Source organism: Gopherus flavomarginatus, chromosome 2 (genome assembly GCF_025201925.1).
Source record: "Gopherus flavomarginatus isolate rGopFla2 chromosome 2, rGopFla2.mat.asm, whole genome shotgun sequence".
In the NCBI taxonomy this organism is placed as follows: domain Eukaryota; kingdom Metazoa; phylum Chordata; order Testudines; family Testudinidae; genus Gopherus; species Gopherus flavomarginatus.
In genome coordinates, this window is record NC_066618.1 from 135,355,822 (window position 1) to 135,374,923 (window position 19,102).

The 19,102-nt window shown below is 53.7% G+C and overlaps 1 protein-coding gene across 1 annotated transcript in view; it reads left to right on the top strand.

The window, feature by feature from the left end:
- Positions 1-19,102, top strand: part of CCT5 (chaperonin containing TCP1 subunit 5) — a 101,787-nt gene that overhangs the window by 66,550 nt on the left and 16,135 nt on the right. The window lies entirely within an intron of this gene.

Genomic DNA, 19,102 nt, shown 5'->3' on the forward strand with positions numbered 1-19,102 from the left:
ATTATCTCTCTGATAAGGCACATGGAAAGGAGGGTGATACAGGGTCCTCTGCCCTCACAGCGCTTGGAATGGGGCTACTGCTGCCCACGGAGTCTTAATCCCATGAACCTCAGGGATGCTCTGGGTTGAGAGGGCATCTGCAGTTTGGGGCTCGATCAGTGGAATTGGGGACTGTGCCTTTAAGGGTAGAGCTTTCCTGGCAAGGCGCTGTGAAGCGCTTGTTGTGCACAGCTAATTGCAAACTGGAACCTGACACAGAACAAAGCAGAGCTTTTACAGGCGCTGTTCTAGCGCTGTAGTGTGAACATTTATTATAGAGACAGGAGGGATTCTTCCCTTGCTGTAGTAAATCCGCCTCTCCGAGAGGCAGTAGCTAAGTCAATGGAAGAATTCTTTCTGTCACTAAAGTGGTGTCTACACCAGGGCTCAGGTTGGCTTAACTACTTCACTCAAGGCATGAAATTTTTCAGGGGCCTGAGTGATGTAGTTAAACTGACCTAATTGTGTAGTTAGACCAGGCCTGAGTAATCACTGGACACCACATCAACTCCCTTCCATATCCCTCCTCGAACCCCCACCCGACCCTGCCCCCTGCCCTCAGTTATGCTGCAGAGACAGTGATTTTGTGCATGGTCATTGCTGTGGGACACTGCCCAAGGAAAGGACCTTCTGGAGCCACACTCCCTGTGGAAGAGCACAGCACCACTCTCCAGAAGGGCACCATGGCTGCTGAGCAGCAAAAGACCCTTTGGTCACAGTTATCTGCTTTGGGGAGCCCCAGGAGCTGAAAGTGGCAGGGGCCTACATCACCACAGTGGGGCCAGTGGGCCCAGCCAATTGCATCTGCTGGTGCCACAGGGAAGATGGAAACCCCCAATGGCAGCTGCACTGACCTGCCCAGGGGTATGCCCTATAGCTGCAGCCAGCTGGCCCCTGTGCAGAGGTTGTCTCCTTGGCCAGGGCTCAGCTGTTTTCTCCTCATCGTGGACTTGTAGGAAGAGAGAGAATCTGCTCCCAGTGATGACACTGACCTGACCCAAATCACAGCACTTAACTCTGGGGCAGGGGTCTGTGTTTTGGAGCAGATGGTCAGTGCTGCTTGTGTGCTGTTTAGCTGGTGATTGTGAGGTTAGTGTATGTGCAGCTGCATCTCTGGCATGGGGCGAGTGCTGTGGCTCTTGCATGGCATTTGAGTGCTCTGCTCCCTGTTCTGCATGACCAGAGCAGCACAGGTGACCTGCCCATGCTCAGCTCTCAGTGCCACTGCTCTGGGATCCCTGTGAAGGCAGCGCTGTCTGGGGCAGAGTCTGTCCCTCACCATGGATAGCCGGGAGGCCTCTGCAAGCACAAGTGCCCAGGGCTCTGGGGCTGCTCTGCTCCAGCACAGGGACTGAGCCCTCTGTGTGCTGCCCACAAGGAGGGATATTTCACCAAGGGCCTAGCCCTGGGTGCCCTGCCTGATGGGAAGGCAGTGAAGAGAGACCCACGTGGCCTGTTATGGACCCACAATCCCTTGGGTAACCAGTCTCATCCCCTGTGCCTCACAGTCAGATCAAGAAAGCAGAGGGCAAGAGGAGCACAGTCCATCAGGATCAGGGCTTTGCCCCTGCACCTAGGCAAGAGAAGGACTCTGAGTGTTGTGGTTGAGTGACTGATGCAGCAAAGATCCTGTGGCAGCTGGGGCTGATGAGGACAGCTCCCTCTCCACATCCCATGCCTGAAGGCTGCCTGTGCTTACCCATGTGATGAGGAAAGGCCTTCAACATGGAAATTGGGGAGCGCCTGTGCTGGTGGGACCTGAGCAACCACAGCAAAAGGATGGGAGTCCTGGGGCTGGGTGTCTGAGAGCCACATGCTGGGGTAGCTGGTAGGGAGGTGCTCTGATGGGTTGCCTGATTTCATTGTACACAGGCCCTGCCAGCTCCCTAACAACCCAGTCATAATATACACATGGGGAAACTGAGGCACAGAGAAGGTAAGAACAATATGGCTTCTGACTGTGGATACCTCCATTTTTAAGATGCAAATCAGAGGCCACTGTTGAACACTGGCCTTGGGGCATGTTCAAATCACACAGTGATTAAGGGACAAAGCCAGCAATAGAACCCAAGACTCCTGACCCCTCCTCTTCTTCCCCTCCCCCCTTGGTGCTCTGATCACCAAACAACACTCCCTTCCCAGTGCTGGGGATAGAGCCAGGAGTCCTGCCTCCCAGGCCTCCTGCTCTAACCACTAGAGACCACTTCCCTCCCAAAGCTGGAGATAGAATCCAGGCATCCTGACTCCCTCCCCTCCCCTCCTCCCGCACCCCCTAAACCACACACCTCTTACAGAGCTGCAGATAGAACCCAGGCATCCTGACTCTCGTTTCATAACTGACTTTTTAACAACCCGCTTTCCCATGTCCTGCTCCCTTCCCGGCACAAATGTGACTCTCGCCTTGTGTTTGGCTCAGGGACAAGGCAGCTGCCATAGCCTAGGCTGGGTCTGTGTCCCATCAACAAGCAGCTTCCTCTGGCTTCAGTCACCATGGCTGAAGGATCCCCTCCACTCACAGGGACCCAGCCCACTGCTAATTCCTTCCTGGCAGCTGGCAATGGCTGTTGAGGGAAAGCAGCCTCTCTCAGCCCACTCAGCCCAGGGTGAGGAGTGTCACTGTACTGCAGGGTAGAGCTGGATGCAGGGCATTCTGCACTGCAAAGCCCACTGCAGCCATGACTTTGGGCTGTGTGCAAGCATGACGCACTGGGGCTGATGGCCAGAGGGCTCCCACCGGCAGAGGAACTCTCATGGCGAAGGCACTGCTCCAGCCCAATGCTAGTGCCACTCAGAGCAGGGGAGACCCCAGCTCAGCAGCTCCTGGAGAATGTGTTCCAGGGCAGGGTGCACACAACCCTTTGCACACAACTCCCCGCACCTGGAGGTACCTGCTCTAGAGTCACTCTTCACTTTCTATGGCTGTTTGGTCCTTGGCCTGTCTGCAAGGGATCCCATTACTGGCTCAGCTACCATAGTGATGCACAAAGAGATGATAGATGGAGAAGTAGATTTGTATGGGACTCCAGGTTGCAGGGAAACAGCAAGGACTCTGGGACAGGAGCAGCCGGGATCCAGGCTGAGTGGGCTGGGCTGGTGGGGCAGCAATGGTGTCAGTGAAGAGCAGGGAGGGCATTTTCACTTGGTGCTTCAAGCCATGCCAGAGGGCACTCCACTCCAGTGTCCATCAGGAGCTCCGTGAGGCCTCTGCACCCTCCCCCAGTGTCATTCACCCCTATTTCCCACATCTTCCTCTTTCCATGGAGCTGCCATTGCACTGTCAGTCAAACTGAGGGCCAGGGCAGTGGGCCAGTGTGTGGCAGCCAGGGCAAAGCTTCTGAATGATATGCATCTCGTATGACATCCATACATGCAGCGGGTTTGTCACGCATTCCCGGAGCTCAGAGGAAACATCATGTGCTGTATTTGGGGGCTGAGGCACTGAGATGCAGGCTGGGAGTTCTTGCCCCTGTTCTTCTATTGACTGCAATCAGCCTCTGTGCGCTCCCACAACCTTTATCACCAGCTAAGGCCTTGCAGGTCTACCTGTCCTGTCATGCACCAATTTCATCACTCAGGTAACTGGGAGATTGGACACAGTCAGTACAGGCAGAGCTGGAGATAAAGCCCAGGTTTCTGATATTACAAAGTCAAGTCTCAGCCACTGTGTCATGCTGCCTTTCAGAAGGAGTGGTCCAAGCTATGTACTTAACTATGCTGTCTCTAACCACTAGACCACACTTTGCACCCAGAGCCATGAGCATAGCTCAGGAATCCTAACAGCCAACATTCTTCTGGTGTCTCACAGAGTTGTGTATCCTACTGGCAAAGTGTGTGCTGTGTCTTCCTCTATGGCTAGATAACATCAATTCACCAGCCATTACTCCTATACCTAAACTGGAGGTGGTCTATGTGGCAGATCTACAGATCCTGCACTCCAACCCTGCTGATAACTCATGGGCAGGGCACAAATTATAGTATAGGGGGTTTGTTAGTGTCCTTCTATTTAGGTTGCCTAAAAGATTCCTTTCTCTGAGAAGCTCTCATAGACTCTGTAGCAGGTTGGTTACCTCTTCCTGCCCTGAGGGGTTTAAAAAGCGGCCTGGCAGGGCTTGAAAGTTGCAGCTCTAAAAACTGAGCTGATTGGGGAAATGGCTGCAGCTGGGCCACACCCTAATCAGGCCACAACTGGCCTGTATAAAAAGGCCAGGGAAGCCAGGTGCAAGCAGTCTCCCTCTGCCTGTAGGGTATGAGACATAAAGTACCAGAGTGAAGCAGGACTGGGGAAAGACAGAGGAACTGGGGAGCTCCAGCCCTGGAAAGCCCCAGGCTGTAACCTAGCATTAGGCCAAGAGGTACGGGGGGTTGCAGGGGGCAGCCTAAGGCAGCAGGTCCAAATCCCTTTGCTGATGAAGAGTGGCTGATACTGCAGTCTGCCCCAGTGAACAGGGGCTAGATGGAGACTGGGTAGTAGCCAATACTGAGGCAAAGTGGGGATAGTGAGATGAGGTCTCTCCTGAGATGGGGAGACCCAGTTAAAGAGGCACTGGTGTCCTGGGAGGGACATGGGGGCCAGTAGCTGGAAGGTGGATCATTGTCCTGCAGAGGGTGCTCTGGGCTGGATTGAGCTAATTCCCAGGATAACCAGCAGGAGGTGCCACAGGGGTGAGTCAGGCCTGTCTACAATCTCATAGACTTTAAGGTCAAAAGGGACCATTATGATCATCTAGTCTGACCTCCTGCACAATGCAGGCCACAGAATCTCACCCACCCACTCCTGTGACAAACCCCTAACCTATGTCTGAGTTATTGAAGTCCTCAAATTGTGGTTTGAAGACCTCAAGCTGCAGAGAATCCTCCAGCAAGTGACCCATGCCCCATGTTCGTTCCCCACTGCTACTGGTGCCTTTTGGTGCTGCTGAGCTTTGATATTCTGCAGCAGAAAAGTCCTTGGGCCACAACATTGCCTCTTCTTTGTTCTGTGAAATTCTGTTCTGTTTGGCTAAGATATAACATGTTAACTATCACCATTTTCCATCTCTTGCTCAGGAAACATAGGCAGCAGCCAAAATCATCATCTTTCTTATAGCATTTGAAAAGCATTCTAATACTTCTGGGGTTGCTAGGTGGATCCCCTTATGCCACCACTCTAAGTATGAATGGCGCAGTTGTCTATAATGTGTTGCATAGTTTGTACTTCATCACAATCACAATTTAGTGATTCTTTAATTTTCCATTTGTGGAGGAGACATCGACACCTTCCATGGATTGGGGAGGAGATAACAACCTTCACGTGGTCTCCTGTTACGTTTGAAGAAACAACAAATGTCATCAAATTGGTGACCAAATGTCCTTTAAGGACCTCCCTGGTCAGAAAAACAACAGCAAACAAAATAATAACCGAATGTGAACATTCTCAAGAGACAGACATGCAGCTACACTGCAAAAACAGCAGCAGCAACAACAGGTACTGCATCAGGAACAACCGGGAACTGCCACTATATGAGGGCAGATAGCTGAGCTGGAGGTACCCCCAAACAACCTCCCAGATCCAGCACCTGGTTTCTACTGCCCAGGATAACAGCCTTATTCAGCTACCAGCAAATGTACTTAGTTCAGTAGCCTAAGTGTGGCAGTCAATATGAAGGTTCAGTGATCAAATCCTGCTCATAATTCATAATAAAGAAGTCTTTATAGTTACATTTAATAGAATTTGGTTTACCTTTATATGAAAAAGGAACCTAGGAAGTTGCACACAAATAAACAATATTACAAGAACATTAAGGTTGCAAAGTCAAATACCCAAAGGCTAGGAAAAGATTTTCAGTTAGCTGGAGAACCTTAACGCTGCCCCTTAAAACAGAAAACTGCTTCTCTCTGGCAGGTGTGACATTAGCAACAGCTAGGACTTACCCAGCACATCTCCAATGGACTACAGAGCCTTTCATCTGTTATTCCCCAGTGTGAATCTAGCCCTGTACAACAGCACTAACAGCTGTTCCCAGCTAAAGGCCAATTAGTAGCCCCAGTGTGAAATTAGTTTGGTGGATCTCATCTCCAGCTCCCTTTTCACAATTTCACCCCCATTCTCACTCTACACAAACAAGTAAACTCAGCAGAGATATCAGGAACTGTCTGGGCTATTGAGAACAAGCTACTCAGGTGATCCCCACTGACAGCACCTCCACACCATACCAATGCTGAGGGCAGCTGGCAGAGCTGTACGTGCGGAAAGCTGTCCTGCATACAAACGGGGCTCTGTTTACCATGACTCTCATGCTGATGCCTTTCACCAGCACTAAAACTATTTTTAAAATGAAGTTTATGGTAATATTTAAGCTATTTACATATATGCAAATAGGCTATTAGAATTTGCATAGAATGACACCACTGGCAGTTCTGTACAGACGCTATGGTCCCATGATGCTCAGCTCTGCTGGGTGTAGGCTGCATTTGCTCTCCTCTTCCAGAAAGCACCAGCCTGCTTTGAGCCTGAAGCTAGGGTGGGGGAGATTTCCCTGGCTTCCCCCCATCTCTCTCCCTTCTCCTACTATTAATATACCTCTGATCTGCCAGCACCCCTGCCCAGTGCCAGCAGGAGGCCAAGCTGTGCCAGACAGTGGTGCAGGATGGGGGTGACCACTCTATTCCCATGAAACTAGGGCTGGGGTTGTGTGCTCACCCAGCTCCCAAGCATAGGTAGGGCTCTCAGTTGCTGCTGCCAGCTGCACAGGCCATTTGTGCTGTGAGGTCATTTTTCTCTATTCCATCGCTTTGGAATCTGCTGGCCCCCTTCCTGAAAGTGCGAGGCAGGGTCCCACCCCCACCACCAGACAGAGTGCAGTGCGAGCCAGCATCCTGCTCCCCAAGAACTCATCCCACCCATCTCCTATGGCCTAGACAGCACCTTAATATCCAGGACTCTGACCACAAGAACATGGGCTGGGGAGCTCAAATCGGGGGGCTCCAGCAGCAGGGAGATGAGGCACAGGAACTGAGCAGTTAGGTTTCATGGAGCTGCCACAGCCCTGGAATTAGGGGATTTGGACATTGGGAGGCAGATCTAGTTTAGAGATCAAGGAGGATCTCACTGCCAGGATCCTTCCCCAAGTCCCACCTGCCAGCCTGAACTTTTTGCACTACCCACGTCACCCACTGCCATGAACCATCCCTGATCCCACCCTGATTTGTTCTCACCACCCACACACTTACACACCTACATGTGTATAAACACACACACAAAGGGAGCAAAATAGGACTCAGTGGAGAGCACTCTCCCTTGATGGTCAGCACTGACCCCAGTGCCCCAGTGCCGCACTAGGGACCTGTGCTGCAGGGAGTGGGCTGGAGGCTCAGTACAGGAAGCATTTTACTCTCTCTATCCCAATGGGCTCTCCTTGTGACCCCCTCCCTGGGCTCAGGCATGGGCTGCACGTGCAGAGCACTCAGTCCATGGTGTCCCTGGGGCTAAATGGCCCATTGACAGTACTAGGTATGGATGGAGAGTTGCAGAAGAGTAGCATCCCCCTGCATTGCCCCAGCCCTGGGCTATGTTTCAGGCTGCATGGGATGGGGGCCAGCAAGGGCCATAGGGCAGCTGCACTCTTCCAGAGTGGGGTGATGGTCTCAGCACAGATCCCCTCCCCACCCTCTAGGTGCAGAGACTCCCTGTGGGCACCTTGCAGGGCAATCAACTGCACTGTGTCTAGTTGGGAATGGAACCCACCAGCCAAGCCTGACTGCAAAATGGGTTTGTGAATGACATGGGCTCCCAGCTACATCAGGCCCCCAACAGGAGTGGGGTTTAGGGGTGACAGCAAGGGTGGTGGAGCTGGGAACCTGGACTCTTGACTTCTCTCCCTGGCTCTGTGCCTGAGCAGCAGAGTGACAATGTGCATCCCTTCCCGTGTCAGTGACTCAATTTCCCCATGAGCGTCCTAGGCAATGACAAGCAAATGCTTCATATTGATGAGATGAGCAGTTCACACGGGCTTAGGGGATATCTCTCTCTCACACACATACACACACACACAAATGCACACACCATGCAGAAAGAGCCCAGCCCTACTAGAGGGGGGGCATACTTAGGTTGACCCCCCAACTCCCCTCTGCCACTATTCCCAGCACAGCAGGCTGGGCTGGCCAGGCCCCCAGGTGCATGAGAGGTTGACTTTGTGTGAGTGAGGCAGGGCGTGGCTATCTGAGGGCTGTCCCGGGTGAAGGAGGCTGTCCCAGTATTGCCCAGGCTTCACAGCTCAAAACCCATGATGTCAGACCCCAACAAATCATGAGAATTTATCTGAATTATATTGTGTTTTTTGGTCTTTTGATTTCCAAACTACCCCACTCACTGTGTGTGTGTGAAATAATAAGTGTGGCCAATGCTCCCAAATGTATTGGGTCCGGTGGTTCTGTCCCCACTGCTGCAACTCACACCCTACATCTGCTTAGCCCTTGCCCAGCAAGTAATTCTGCCTCCAACCTCCAAATCAATCCTGTCCCCCATCGTCACTTCAGGTCAGGCCTCCTGCCCCCCTCTGCCCCTCCCCTGCTGGCTCTGCAGGAGGGGAGGGGAGTAGACGGATCAACTTGTCCCCATTACTCACAGGAGGGGAGAGGGGAGAAGGAGTGGAGCCATCCTGGGCTGCTGGGCTCTTTAGCCTCCTCCTCCCCTCACCCCTCAGCAACCCAAACCCATGTTTTTGGGAGGGGTGGAGGAAGCTAAAGAGCCCAGCAGCCTGAGGCAGCTCTGCTCCTCCTGCCCCCAGTCCCATGAAAGTCTCTTTGCACTGCTGAGGAGAGGGAGAGGGAGAGGGAGGGAGGAAGGAAGGGAGAGAGCTCTTCCTGAAGCAGCTCTGATTGGTTGCTGTGCCCCAGGAGGTGGGAAAGTAGGGCAGGCAGCCAATCAGAGGAGGGTTTCCAATTATACAGGTCTCAAGTTCACTAGGGCTAGAAAAAGGCCACTCAGCCCAGCCCAGTGCTGTGGTTGCCAACTTTCTAATCGCACAAAACTGAACACCCTAGCCCCGCCTCTTCCCAAGGCCCCACCCCCTGCTCACTACATTCCCCCGTCCTCCGTGGCTCACTCTTCCCCACCCTCACTCACTTTCACTCAACTGGGGCAGGGGCTTTGGGCACAGGAGGGGATGAGGGCTCTAACTAGGGGTGCAGGCTCTAGGGTGAGGCCAGAAATGAGGGGTACAGGGTCTGGGAGGGGGCTCCTGGCTGGGGGGTAGGTCCAAAGGATTCGGAGTGCAGGAGGGGTCTGTGGGTTGAGGCAGGAGGTTGGGGTGCAGGAGGGTGTACGGGCTCTGGGCTGGGGGTGCAGGCTCTGTGATGGGCCTGGGTATGAGGAGTTCAGGGTGTGGGAGGGGGCTCTGAGCTGGGATGCAGGGGGGTGAGGGCTCCAGATGGGGGTGCAGATTCTGGGATGGGGCCAGGGATGAGGGGTTAGAGGTGCAGGAGAGAGTTCCAGGGGAGCTCAGGGCTGGGGCAGGGGGTTGGGGCACAGGCTTACCTTGGGCAGCTCCTGATCTTTGGCACAGCAAGGCTAAGGCAGGCTCCCTGCCTGTCCTGGCGTCTTGCTGCGCCCCAGAAGCAGCTACAGCAGGTCCAGCTCCTAGTCAGAAGGGCCAGGAGGCTCTGCGCACTGCTCTCACCCACAGGCACTGCACCCCCTGTAGCTCCCATTGACTAAGGTTCCTGGCCAGTGCTTGGGGCAGAGGCAGAGGCAGTACGTGGAGCCCCATGGCCCCCCTGCCTAGGAGCCGGACTTGCTGGCTGCTTCCAGGGCACAGCATAGTGCCAGGACAGGTAGGGACTACGCTGTCTTAGACCTGCAGCACTGCCGACTGGACTTTTAACAGCTTCATCAGCGGTGCTGACTGGAGCCACCAGGGTCCCTTTTCAACCAGATGTTCCCATTGGAAAACTGATGCTTGGCAACCCTATATAACAGTGCAGCCTCGTTCCCGGGCAAGGCAAGTGGCTGGCCAGGCAGCAGGCCCTAGGCGTGGCAGTGAGCTCTTGAGCTGGCACTGTGATGGTGCAGGATTTGAGCCTCACTCTGCTACGCCTGGGGAGTTGATACTTCCTGTGCACTGACATTTCTGCAAAGTAGCTTCCTTACACCCTGAGCAGTGGCTTGGAGACAGCAGGACAGCGCTGTGCCCGGAGTGGCCTGAGGGCCTGATATCTCTAGGGCTTTTTAGGCAAAAGGCTGATATTTGAAAACATGCCCTCTGGCTTGTGTTCAGTGTCTTTCACACAGCAGCAGAGACATGTCCCATGTCGTTAGTCCCACTAAAGAGAGCCAGGCCCACTGCTGCCTTGGGTTTCACACCCAGTGGTGCTCTTGAGGGCACTGTGGACAGTCCTAAATTCCTTGTGCTCTTGCTCTGCTCCCCTTGCCAGGACCACAGGCAGGCTTTCGGGATATGGAGCAGGCTTGAATTTCGGTATCTCCCTTTGGTTGATTCATTCGGGAATGCTGGGGCAGAGAAGATCATGGGATTGACTAGCTCCAGGCATGGGAACTTTCTGGGAACTTGCCAGTATAAGCAGAGTCAGGATGAGCTCTACCCTGACATCTGGTGGTGAGTTGTGGCAAGTGTGGAAAAGACCTTCAGGGGCAGATCGGGTTTGCATAGGCACACCCACCCTGCCTAGCATGAGCCCACAGCAGCCCAAAATGGTCACTTTGACTGCTGTGGGAGCCACAGTTTCTCTGTTATTGGGGCAGGAGGAATAACGTGTTGGTACCTTGATTATGTGAATGAAGGACAGTGAAATGGTTTTATGACAAGTATCAGAAGGGTAGCCGTGTTAGTCTGGATCTGTAAAAGCAGCAAAGAATCCTATGGCACCTTATAGACTGACAGACATTTTGGAGCATGAGCTTTCGTGGGTGAATACCCACTTCGTCCATGCATCCAACGAAGTGGGTATTCACCCACGAAAGCTCATGCTTCAAAACGTCTGTTAGTCTATAAGGTGCCACAGAATTCTTTGCTGTTTTATGACAGAGGGTATCATCATCAACTAAGTAGCACTCACTAGACAAGGGACATGGGTTCCAAAACCCAGTGATGAGAGAAAGATGCAGGTAGAGGGCCTGAAACACCAATTGCACTTTCTTCCTTCCCCCACTGTTGAACAACAGAGCTAATTTTGATTCTGTTAAGAGGCTAGTTACAGGCTGCTGTGCTAGATTTGTTTTGGGCCAATAGTGCACCTGCACTGGGGCACCTCTGCTATAACTAGAAATCATTAAAGAGCTAAGATCATTGAGTGCTGTGTTGACTAATAGGGGAGCCTGAAGAGCTATTGCTAAGCAGCTGGCAGAGCTGATCAGTTTGCGGGCTGGTTGCAGTGGCCTGTGGGATGGTGAGCAGACTGAAGCAGTTTTTGGGATGGCAGGAGCGGCTCACAGGATGGCTGGTGGAGTGGCGTGGCTTGCGGTGAAGGCTGTAGCAGAACCCCACAGAGAGGTGAGGCAGTCAGCCTTCGACCATGTAAAGTGCCCCCTTACACTCTGTGTGCCCCTTTCTCCCCTCCATCCAGCTGGTGGGGGGGTGGGGTGTAGAACTCTGCAGATAAACTTTTGAACTCTGGGGCTGCACTGACCTGGGACAGAGACTTTTGGGTTGTTGGACTTGTGTGTGGGGGGGGGTGATTTTTGGGTGCTTGGACTTAAGACCCTGAGGGGAAAAGGACACTGCCAAACTAACTTGGAGGTGGGTCTTCTGCTCATGGTTTGTGTTACAAATCCTGTTTGTGATGTTTCCCCAACATAATGCCGTATTTTTTCCCTCCTTTATTAAAAGGATTTTGCAACACTCAGACTCTGTGCTTGCAAGAGGGGAAGTATTGCCTCCTAGAGGCACCCAGGGGGTGGTATGTAATTGTCCCAGGTCACTGGGTGGGGGCTCGAGCTTGCTTTGCATTGCGTTATTGAAACAGAACCCCTGGATACTGAACCCGGCCCTTGTTGCTGTCAACTCAGACAGGCAGGAGGGTTACACCTGTAAAAATGTCTGTATTATAACTCCTGAGGCACACAGTGTTGTTGTGAGTGTGTAGCCACTTCTCCCTGCCCAGGACAGCCAGAGCTGCAGGGTGAGACCCCACTTTACAGCCCCATCTCACCTTCGCAGCACAGTCCGTTGGTGCCTGCAGAGCCTCAGCTTCAGCCCCGGTCAATGGGGATTTTTGTGTGTGGAGGTTTCCCAGAGAACCTGACCCACCATCTAAATTGTCAGTGACTGAGCAGCCTAGTGGTTCCCTTTCCCTGACTAGCTTGTCCCTGCTTGTGTCCTAGGCCTGTGTGGGGAACAGCCTTCAAACTAGCCTTGCCTTTAGGGGCCGATCCCACCCATGTGGATGAGAAGGGCCCTCAGAGCACAAGAGCCTTTTACAGCTCGGTTCCCAGATAATCAGTAGGAAGCTAAGGGATATTTCTGGGAACATTTCTCACCCTGTGAAAGGGTTTTATAAACTCCTGGGAGAGCAAATCTGGTCCCAGCTCTGCCCTCCCTGGCCAGTGAGGGGAGAAAACAAGACCTTGAGTTGTGCTGTGAAGCACAGAGTCCTGAAAGTAATCCCCAAAGCACTCCACTGTTGGGAGGGAGCAGCATGGTGGAGTCTGCAAACAGGTCCCTGCCTCAGAGCCCCACCCACCCATGCTGACATAAAGTGATACATGAAATCCCTCCTGAGCTGATGAAAAGTCTCTCACCTCCCCAAGTTCCAGCTACTGCCCCTGTCCAGGGCTTAGCTCTCTCCCAGCTCCCAACATGCCCAGAGATGCCCAAACTGCTACCAACCCCTGTGACAAGCCTCTGATGTACCTCAGCAGCCAAGGAACACACTGCCACTACTTCATATAGAGCACCATCCAACCAGCCTGCCTTTGGATCACTCTCCCTGGCCACACTGCTCAATATTAGCTGCAATGACAACACAGTCTGGAGACCCTTGACCTAATGGCCATTCATGTGTTTCACTGCAGTTCTGGGAGAAATTACCACCAGAACAAAATGCTGCTCACATGAAAACTTCGCTGTGGGAGGGACTGATGAATACTGGGTGCAGCTGTATCAGTTCCATTAACATATTGCCCCTGAGGAGTCCGTAGGACTCCGTTGATTTGGAGGTTGGAGGCAGAATTACTTGCTGGGCAGGGGCTAAGCAGATGTAGGGTGTGAGTTGCAGCAGTGGGGACAGAACCACCGGACCCAATACATTTGGGAGCACTGGTGGGGCTGGGCTCCTTGTGTTTGGCTCCCCATCAGTGGTGGTGGGAAGCCCTGTTGTGCTCTGTAAATCTGGCTTCCCCCTTACTGGATCTCAGCTGCCTCTGGTGTTCTAGCTGGGAACGGGGCATGTCAGCTTCAACAGTCAATGTAGCTCTCCAGCCATCTGGGTATGTCAACACTGCAATTCAAAACCTGTGGCTGGCCTGTGCCAGCTGACTCAGACTAAGGGGCTCGGGCTAAGGGGCTATTGATTTGTGGTGCGGGCATTCGGGCTTGGGCTGAAGCCGAGGCTCTAGGACCCTGAGAGTTGGGGGTTCCCAGAGCTCCCAATTGTTCGTGCAGGTTAATGGTGATCTAGCCACATATTGCTGAGGTGACTGACAGCTCTAATGGCACCCAGCTACCTGGGGAAGGACCCATGCGCTCCATGGTTTGTGTTTTATCCAACAAAGGAAAGTTTAAGGTCATAGTGCCGGGAGGGTAGATTTGCAGCTGACACACAACAAATGTTCCCAGTAGAATGAGCTGGAATGGCAAATATAGCAGCACATCATTCAGTCTAATTCAAGTCTTTGGTAATTATTTTTACATTAAAATATCTCCAAGTTGTTATGTAACAAATTGCCTATTGCTGTATGATTATCCAGCTTATCTGGGCACCAGCTGTAACTGCAGCCTTTTCTGCATCCTGGCACAGATTTGATCCTGGTCCCATATTTCTGCAGCTACATTGTTGCATATGAAAAAGACGGTTACTCACCTTTGTAACTGTTGTTCTTTGAGATGTGTTGCTCATATCCATTCCAGTCAGGTGTGCGCGCGCCGCGTGCATGTTCGTCGGAGATTTTTACCCTAGCAACACTCGGAAGGCCGGCAGGCGCCCCCTGGAGTGGTGCCGCCATGGCACTCGATATATACCCCTGCTGGCCCATCCGCTCCTCAGTTCCTTCTTGCCGGCTACTCCGACAGTGGGGAAGGAGGGCAGGTGTGGAATGGATATGAGCACCACATCTCGAAGAACAATAGTTACAAAGCTGAGTAACCGTCTTTTCTTCTTCGAGTGCTTGCTCATATCCATTCCAGTTAGGTGATTCCCAAGCCTTACCTAGGCGGGGGGGTCGGAGCGAGACGTTGCAGAATGTAAAACCGCTGAGCCGAAGGCGGCATCGTCTCTAGACTGTTGGACCAATGCATAGTGCGATGCAAAGGTGTGGACGGAAGACCAGGTGGCCGCGCGGCAGATTTCCTGGATGGGAACATGGGCCATAAATGCAGCAGATGAGGCTTGAGCCCAAGTAGAATGAGCGGTAAGATGGCCAGTCGGAACATGAGCCAAGTTGTAGCATGTCCGAATACAGGATGTCACCCAAGAAGCAATCCGCTGGGAAGAGATTGCCATGCCCTTCATATGTTCTGCCACTGCTACAAATAGCTGAGGTGAACGTCGGAAGGGTCTGGTCCTCTCGATGTAAAATGCAAGAGCCCTGCGGACATCTAAAGTATGCAGCTGTTGTTCCCGTCGTGATGAGTGCAGTTTTGGAAAAAAGACTGGCAGGAAGATGTCCTGATTGAAGTGAAAGGAGGAGACGACCTTAGGGAGGAACGCTGGGTGTGGTCGCAGCTGTACCTTGTCCTTATGGAACACCGTATACGGAGGATCCACAGTCAAAGCTCTAAGTTCCAAGACTCGTCTAGCCGAGGTGACAGCGACTAGGAATGCTGTCTTCAGGACAGGTACAGCACTGAGCATGTGGCTAAAGGCCCAAAGGGGGGCCTCATGAGCCTGGTCAAGATGAGGTTCAGGTCTCAGGTAGGGGCTGGTTGTCTGACCTGGGGACAGAGTCGTTCCAAGCCCTTGAGGAATCTGGAAACTATAGGATGGGAAAAGACAGAACTGCCAGCCTCCCCAGGATGGAAGGTGGAAATAGGTCCTGCTGAGCGCACCAGTGACAGAAGCGCTTCCATTTTGCAATGTATGTTGATCGCGTGGAGGGCTTTCTGCTTCCCAGCAGCACTTGTTGCACTGCAGCGGAACAACGCAGCTCCGATTGGCTTAACCAGCCAGCAGCCATGCAGTCAGATGAAGGGACTACAGGTCCGGGTGGTGTAGCCTGCCGAAGTCCTGCGTGATCAGATCCAGGCAGAGTGGCAGGAGAATCGGGTCTGACAGAGACAGGTCGAGCAGCATGGTGTACCAATGCTGCCTCGGCCAAGCTGGAGCGATCAGGATAAGGCAGGCTTTGTCCCTGCGCATCTTGAGCAGAACTCGGTGGACGAGAGGAAAAGGCGGGAAGGCATAACAGAAGTGACCTGTCCATGGAAGGAGGAACGTGTCCAACAGGGAGCCCGGGGAGTGACCTTGCAGGGAGCAGAACACCTGGCATTTCCTGTTCTCCCTGGAGGCAAAGAGGTCTATTTGGGGAAAGCCCCACCTCCAGAAAACTGAGTGGAGAATGTCCGGACGGATGGACCACTCGTGCATCAGGAAGGACCTGCTCAGATGATCTGCGAGTGTGTTCTGGACTCCTGGGAGGAAAGAGACCACAAGGTCTATGGAGTGGGCTATGCAGAAGTCCCACAGTTGGATCGCTTCCTGACACAAGGAGGAGGATCGCGTCCCCCCGTTTGTTTATATAATACATGGCCATTGTGTTGTCCGTGAAGACAGCAACACAACAGCCCTGTAGATGGCGCTGAAACACTTGGCACACCAGCCGGACCGCTCTCAGCTCCCGGACGTTGATGTGTAGTGTCAACTCCTGGGACGACCAAAGGCCTTGGGTGCACAGGCTCCCTAGGTGAGCGCCCCAGCCCAGGGAGGACGCGTCCGTTGTTAGGGACAGGGAGGGCTGGGGAGGATGGAACGGTTGTCCTGCACACACCCGGGAGGATGTTCGCCAGTCAAGGGAGCCGAGAACGCTCGGCGGAATTGTCAGAATGAGGTCTATGGCATCTCTGTGCGGCCGATAGACAGAGGCGAGCCAAATTTGGAGAGGACGCATTCGCAGTCTGGTGTGTTTTGAGACGAATGTGCATGCAGCCATGTGACTGAGGAGACCAAGGCAAGTGCGGGCAGAGGTTGTTGGAAAATGCTGAAGACCTTGGACAAGTGAGACTATGTCCTGAAACCGATGGAGGGGTAAACTGGCCGTTGCAAGTTTAGAGTCCAGCATTGCCCAGATAAATTCTATCCTCTGCGTAGGCACCAGAGTGGACTTGTCTAAGTTGATGATCAGGCCTAGACGCAGAAAGAGGTCCTTGATAATGGCCACATGGCTGATGACTTGAGCCTCGGAGGCCCCTCAGATAAGCCAGTCGTCGAGGTAAGGGAAGACATGTATCCGACGACGGCATAGAGAAGCAGCGACAACTACCATACACTTCGTAAAGACGCGAGGGGCCGAGGAGAGGCCAAAGGGGAGGACAGTTAACTGGTAGTGTTGATGGTTTACCACAAAGCGCAGATACTTCCTGTGAGGGGGATAAATTGCTATGTGGAAATATGCATCCTGCATATCAAAAGCGGCGTACCAGTCTCTGGGATCCAGGGAAGGAATAATGGTTCCCAGGGATACCATGCGGAACTTGAACTTTTTGATGAATCACAGGTCTAGGATAGGCCAGAGGCCCCCTTTCGCCTTGGGAATGAGGAAATAACGGGAATAAAACCCCTTGCCCCTTAACTCCGCCGGAACCTCCTCTATAGCTCCGATTGAGAGAAGCTTGTGGACCTCCTGGATGAGGAGTTGCTTGTGAGAGGGGTCCCTGAAGAGGGATGAGGAGGGGGGGATGGAAGGGAGGGGGTGAAACAAACTGAAGACGGTATCCAAGCTCCACCGTGCGCAGGACCCAACGATCTGACGTCAACTGGGACCATGCCGGAAGGAACGGGGAAAGGCGGTTGTAGAACTGAAAGGGATGTGGGGAGGCAATTTGTACACTGCTCTCGGGCGCACCCTCAAAAGTTTGGTTTGGGTCCCAGCGTTAGTTTGGCGAGACCGGAATTGTTGCCCCCTTGAGGTCCAGACTGACGTCTGCGATTAGTGCGACCTCGTCTTCTGGCAAAGTCTTGCCGTGGCCGAGGTGGGGGGTAAGGGAGCTGCGGTTGGGAGCGGAAGAACCGTCTTTGAGTCTGGGGGGTATGCATTCCCAACAAACACATAATCACTCTATTGTCCTTGAGGATCGGCAATCTGGGGTCCGTCTTTTGTGAAAACAACCCTTGACCATCAAAAGGCAAGTCTTGCACCGTATGTTGCAATTCAGGTGGCAGGCCGGACACTTGCAACCATGATATATGGCGCATGGCTATGCCAGAAGCGACCGTTCTGGCTGCCGAATCGGCAGCATCTAATGAGGCTTGTAAGGAGGTCCTCGCAACCCTCTTTCCCTCCTCCAGGAGTGCTACAAATTCCTGGCGGGAATCCTGTGGAACCAACTCGGCAAACTTCCCGACAGCCTCCCAGGTATTGTAACTGTATCTGCCAAGGAGGGCCTGTTGGTTCGCTATGCGGAGCTGGAGACCTCCCGCAGAATAGATCTTTCACCCCAACAAATCCATGCATCAGGCCTCCCTAGATTTAGGTGCGGGGACTTGTTGGCCGTGACGCTCCCGTTCATTGACAGACTGTACCACCAAGGAACAGGGAGCGTGGTGCACGTAGAGGTACTCATACCCCTTGGAAGGCACCATGTGCTTCCGTTCGACCCCCTTGGCTGTGGGTGGGATGGAAGCTGGGACTGCCAGATGGTGTCTGCTCTAGCCTGGATTGAACGGATGAATGGGAGAGCCACTCTGGTAGGTGTCTCTGCGGACAAGATGCTAATCACCGGGTCCTTCACCTCTGGAACCTCCTCCACCGGCAGGTTGATATTCTGGGCGACACGCCACAGAAGGTCCTGGTGTGACCAGAGGTCAATCGGAGGTGGTCCCGATGATGACATACCTGCTACTGCCTCATCCGGGGAAGAGGAGGATGACAGCCCGGGATGAGTGGGTCCTGCACTGACGCCTGGTCCGGGGGGACCTCCGTCTCCGGAAGGTCATGCGGTTCCAGTGCGTGCGCACTGGTTTCCTCTGTGTCAGTGGGGAGAGGCCAGCTGATGGTGGCCTCAGGCATGCGGTGCTCTGAGTGACCGGAGCGTGATGGGCCAGCCGGTTCGCCTTGGGCTTGATGATACGCCCAAGGTGTCCAAAAGGACCACTGATGAGGTCCGTGGTCCTGGCCATGGGCATGCGCATCCGAGTCCCCATGCGAGGCACTGTCCGCATGGAAGGAGACAGATGGGTGATGCGAAGGCCACGGAGGAGCCAAAGACCCTTGGACCAGGTCTCTGCGTCCAATGGACTCCTGGCTGCGCGGTACCGGCGAACGGTACCGAGAGTCATAGCGGTGCCGGGAGCGGGACCGGGACCTGCGACCAGCGCGGTGCCGGGAGGTCGACCGGTGCCTCGCATCGCCGTGCCGAGATCGGCTGCAAGAGGTACGGCGGTGCCGGGATCTGGACCAGTGCCGAGAGTACCGTGATGGAGACCGGGATCTCGAGCGGTGCCACGAGTACGACCGGTACTGGGATGGAGAGCGGTACCGGGACTGCAAGCGGCGTCGAGAGCGAGAGCGATGGCGGGACCGAGAGCATCCGCAGGACCTGGATCGGGACCGGCAGCATTGCACGGTGTCCGGCGAAGATGGCCTCATCATGGTGGGCTTGCCCAGTGACTGAACAACCCGCACCGGTGGTGCTGGGGGTTGGGGCAGCTCTGGCTTCATCAGAGCAATTAGCTCCCAAGCCGTGGAGAAAGTCTCCGG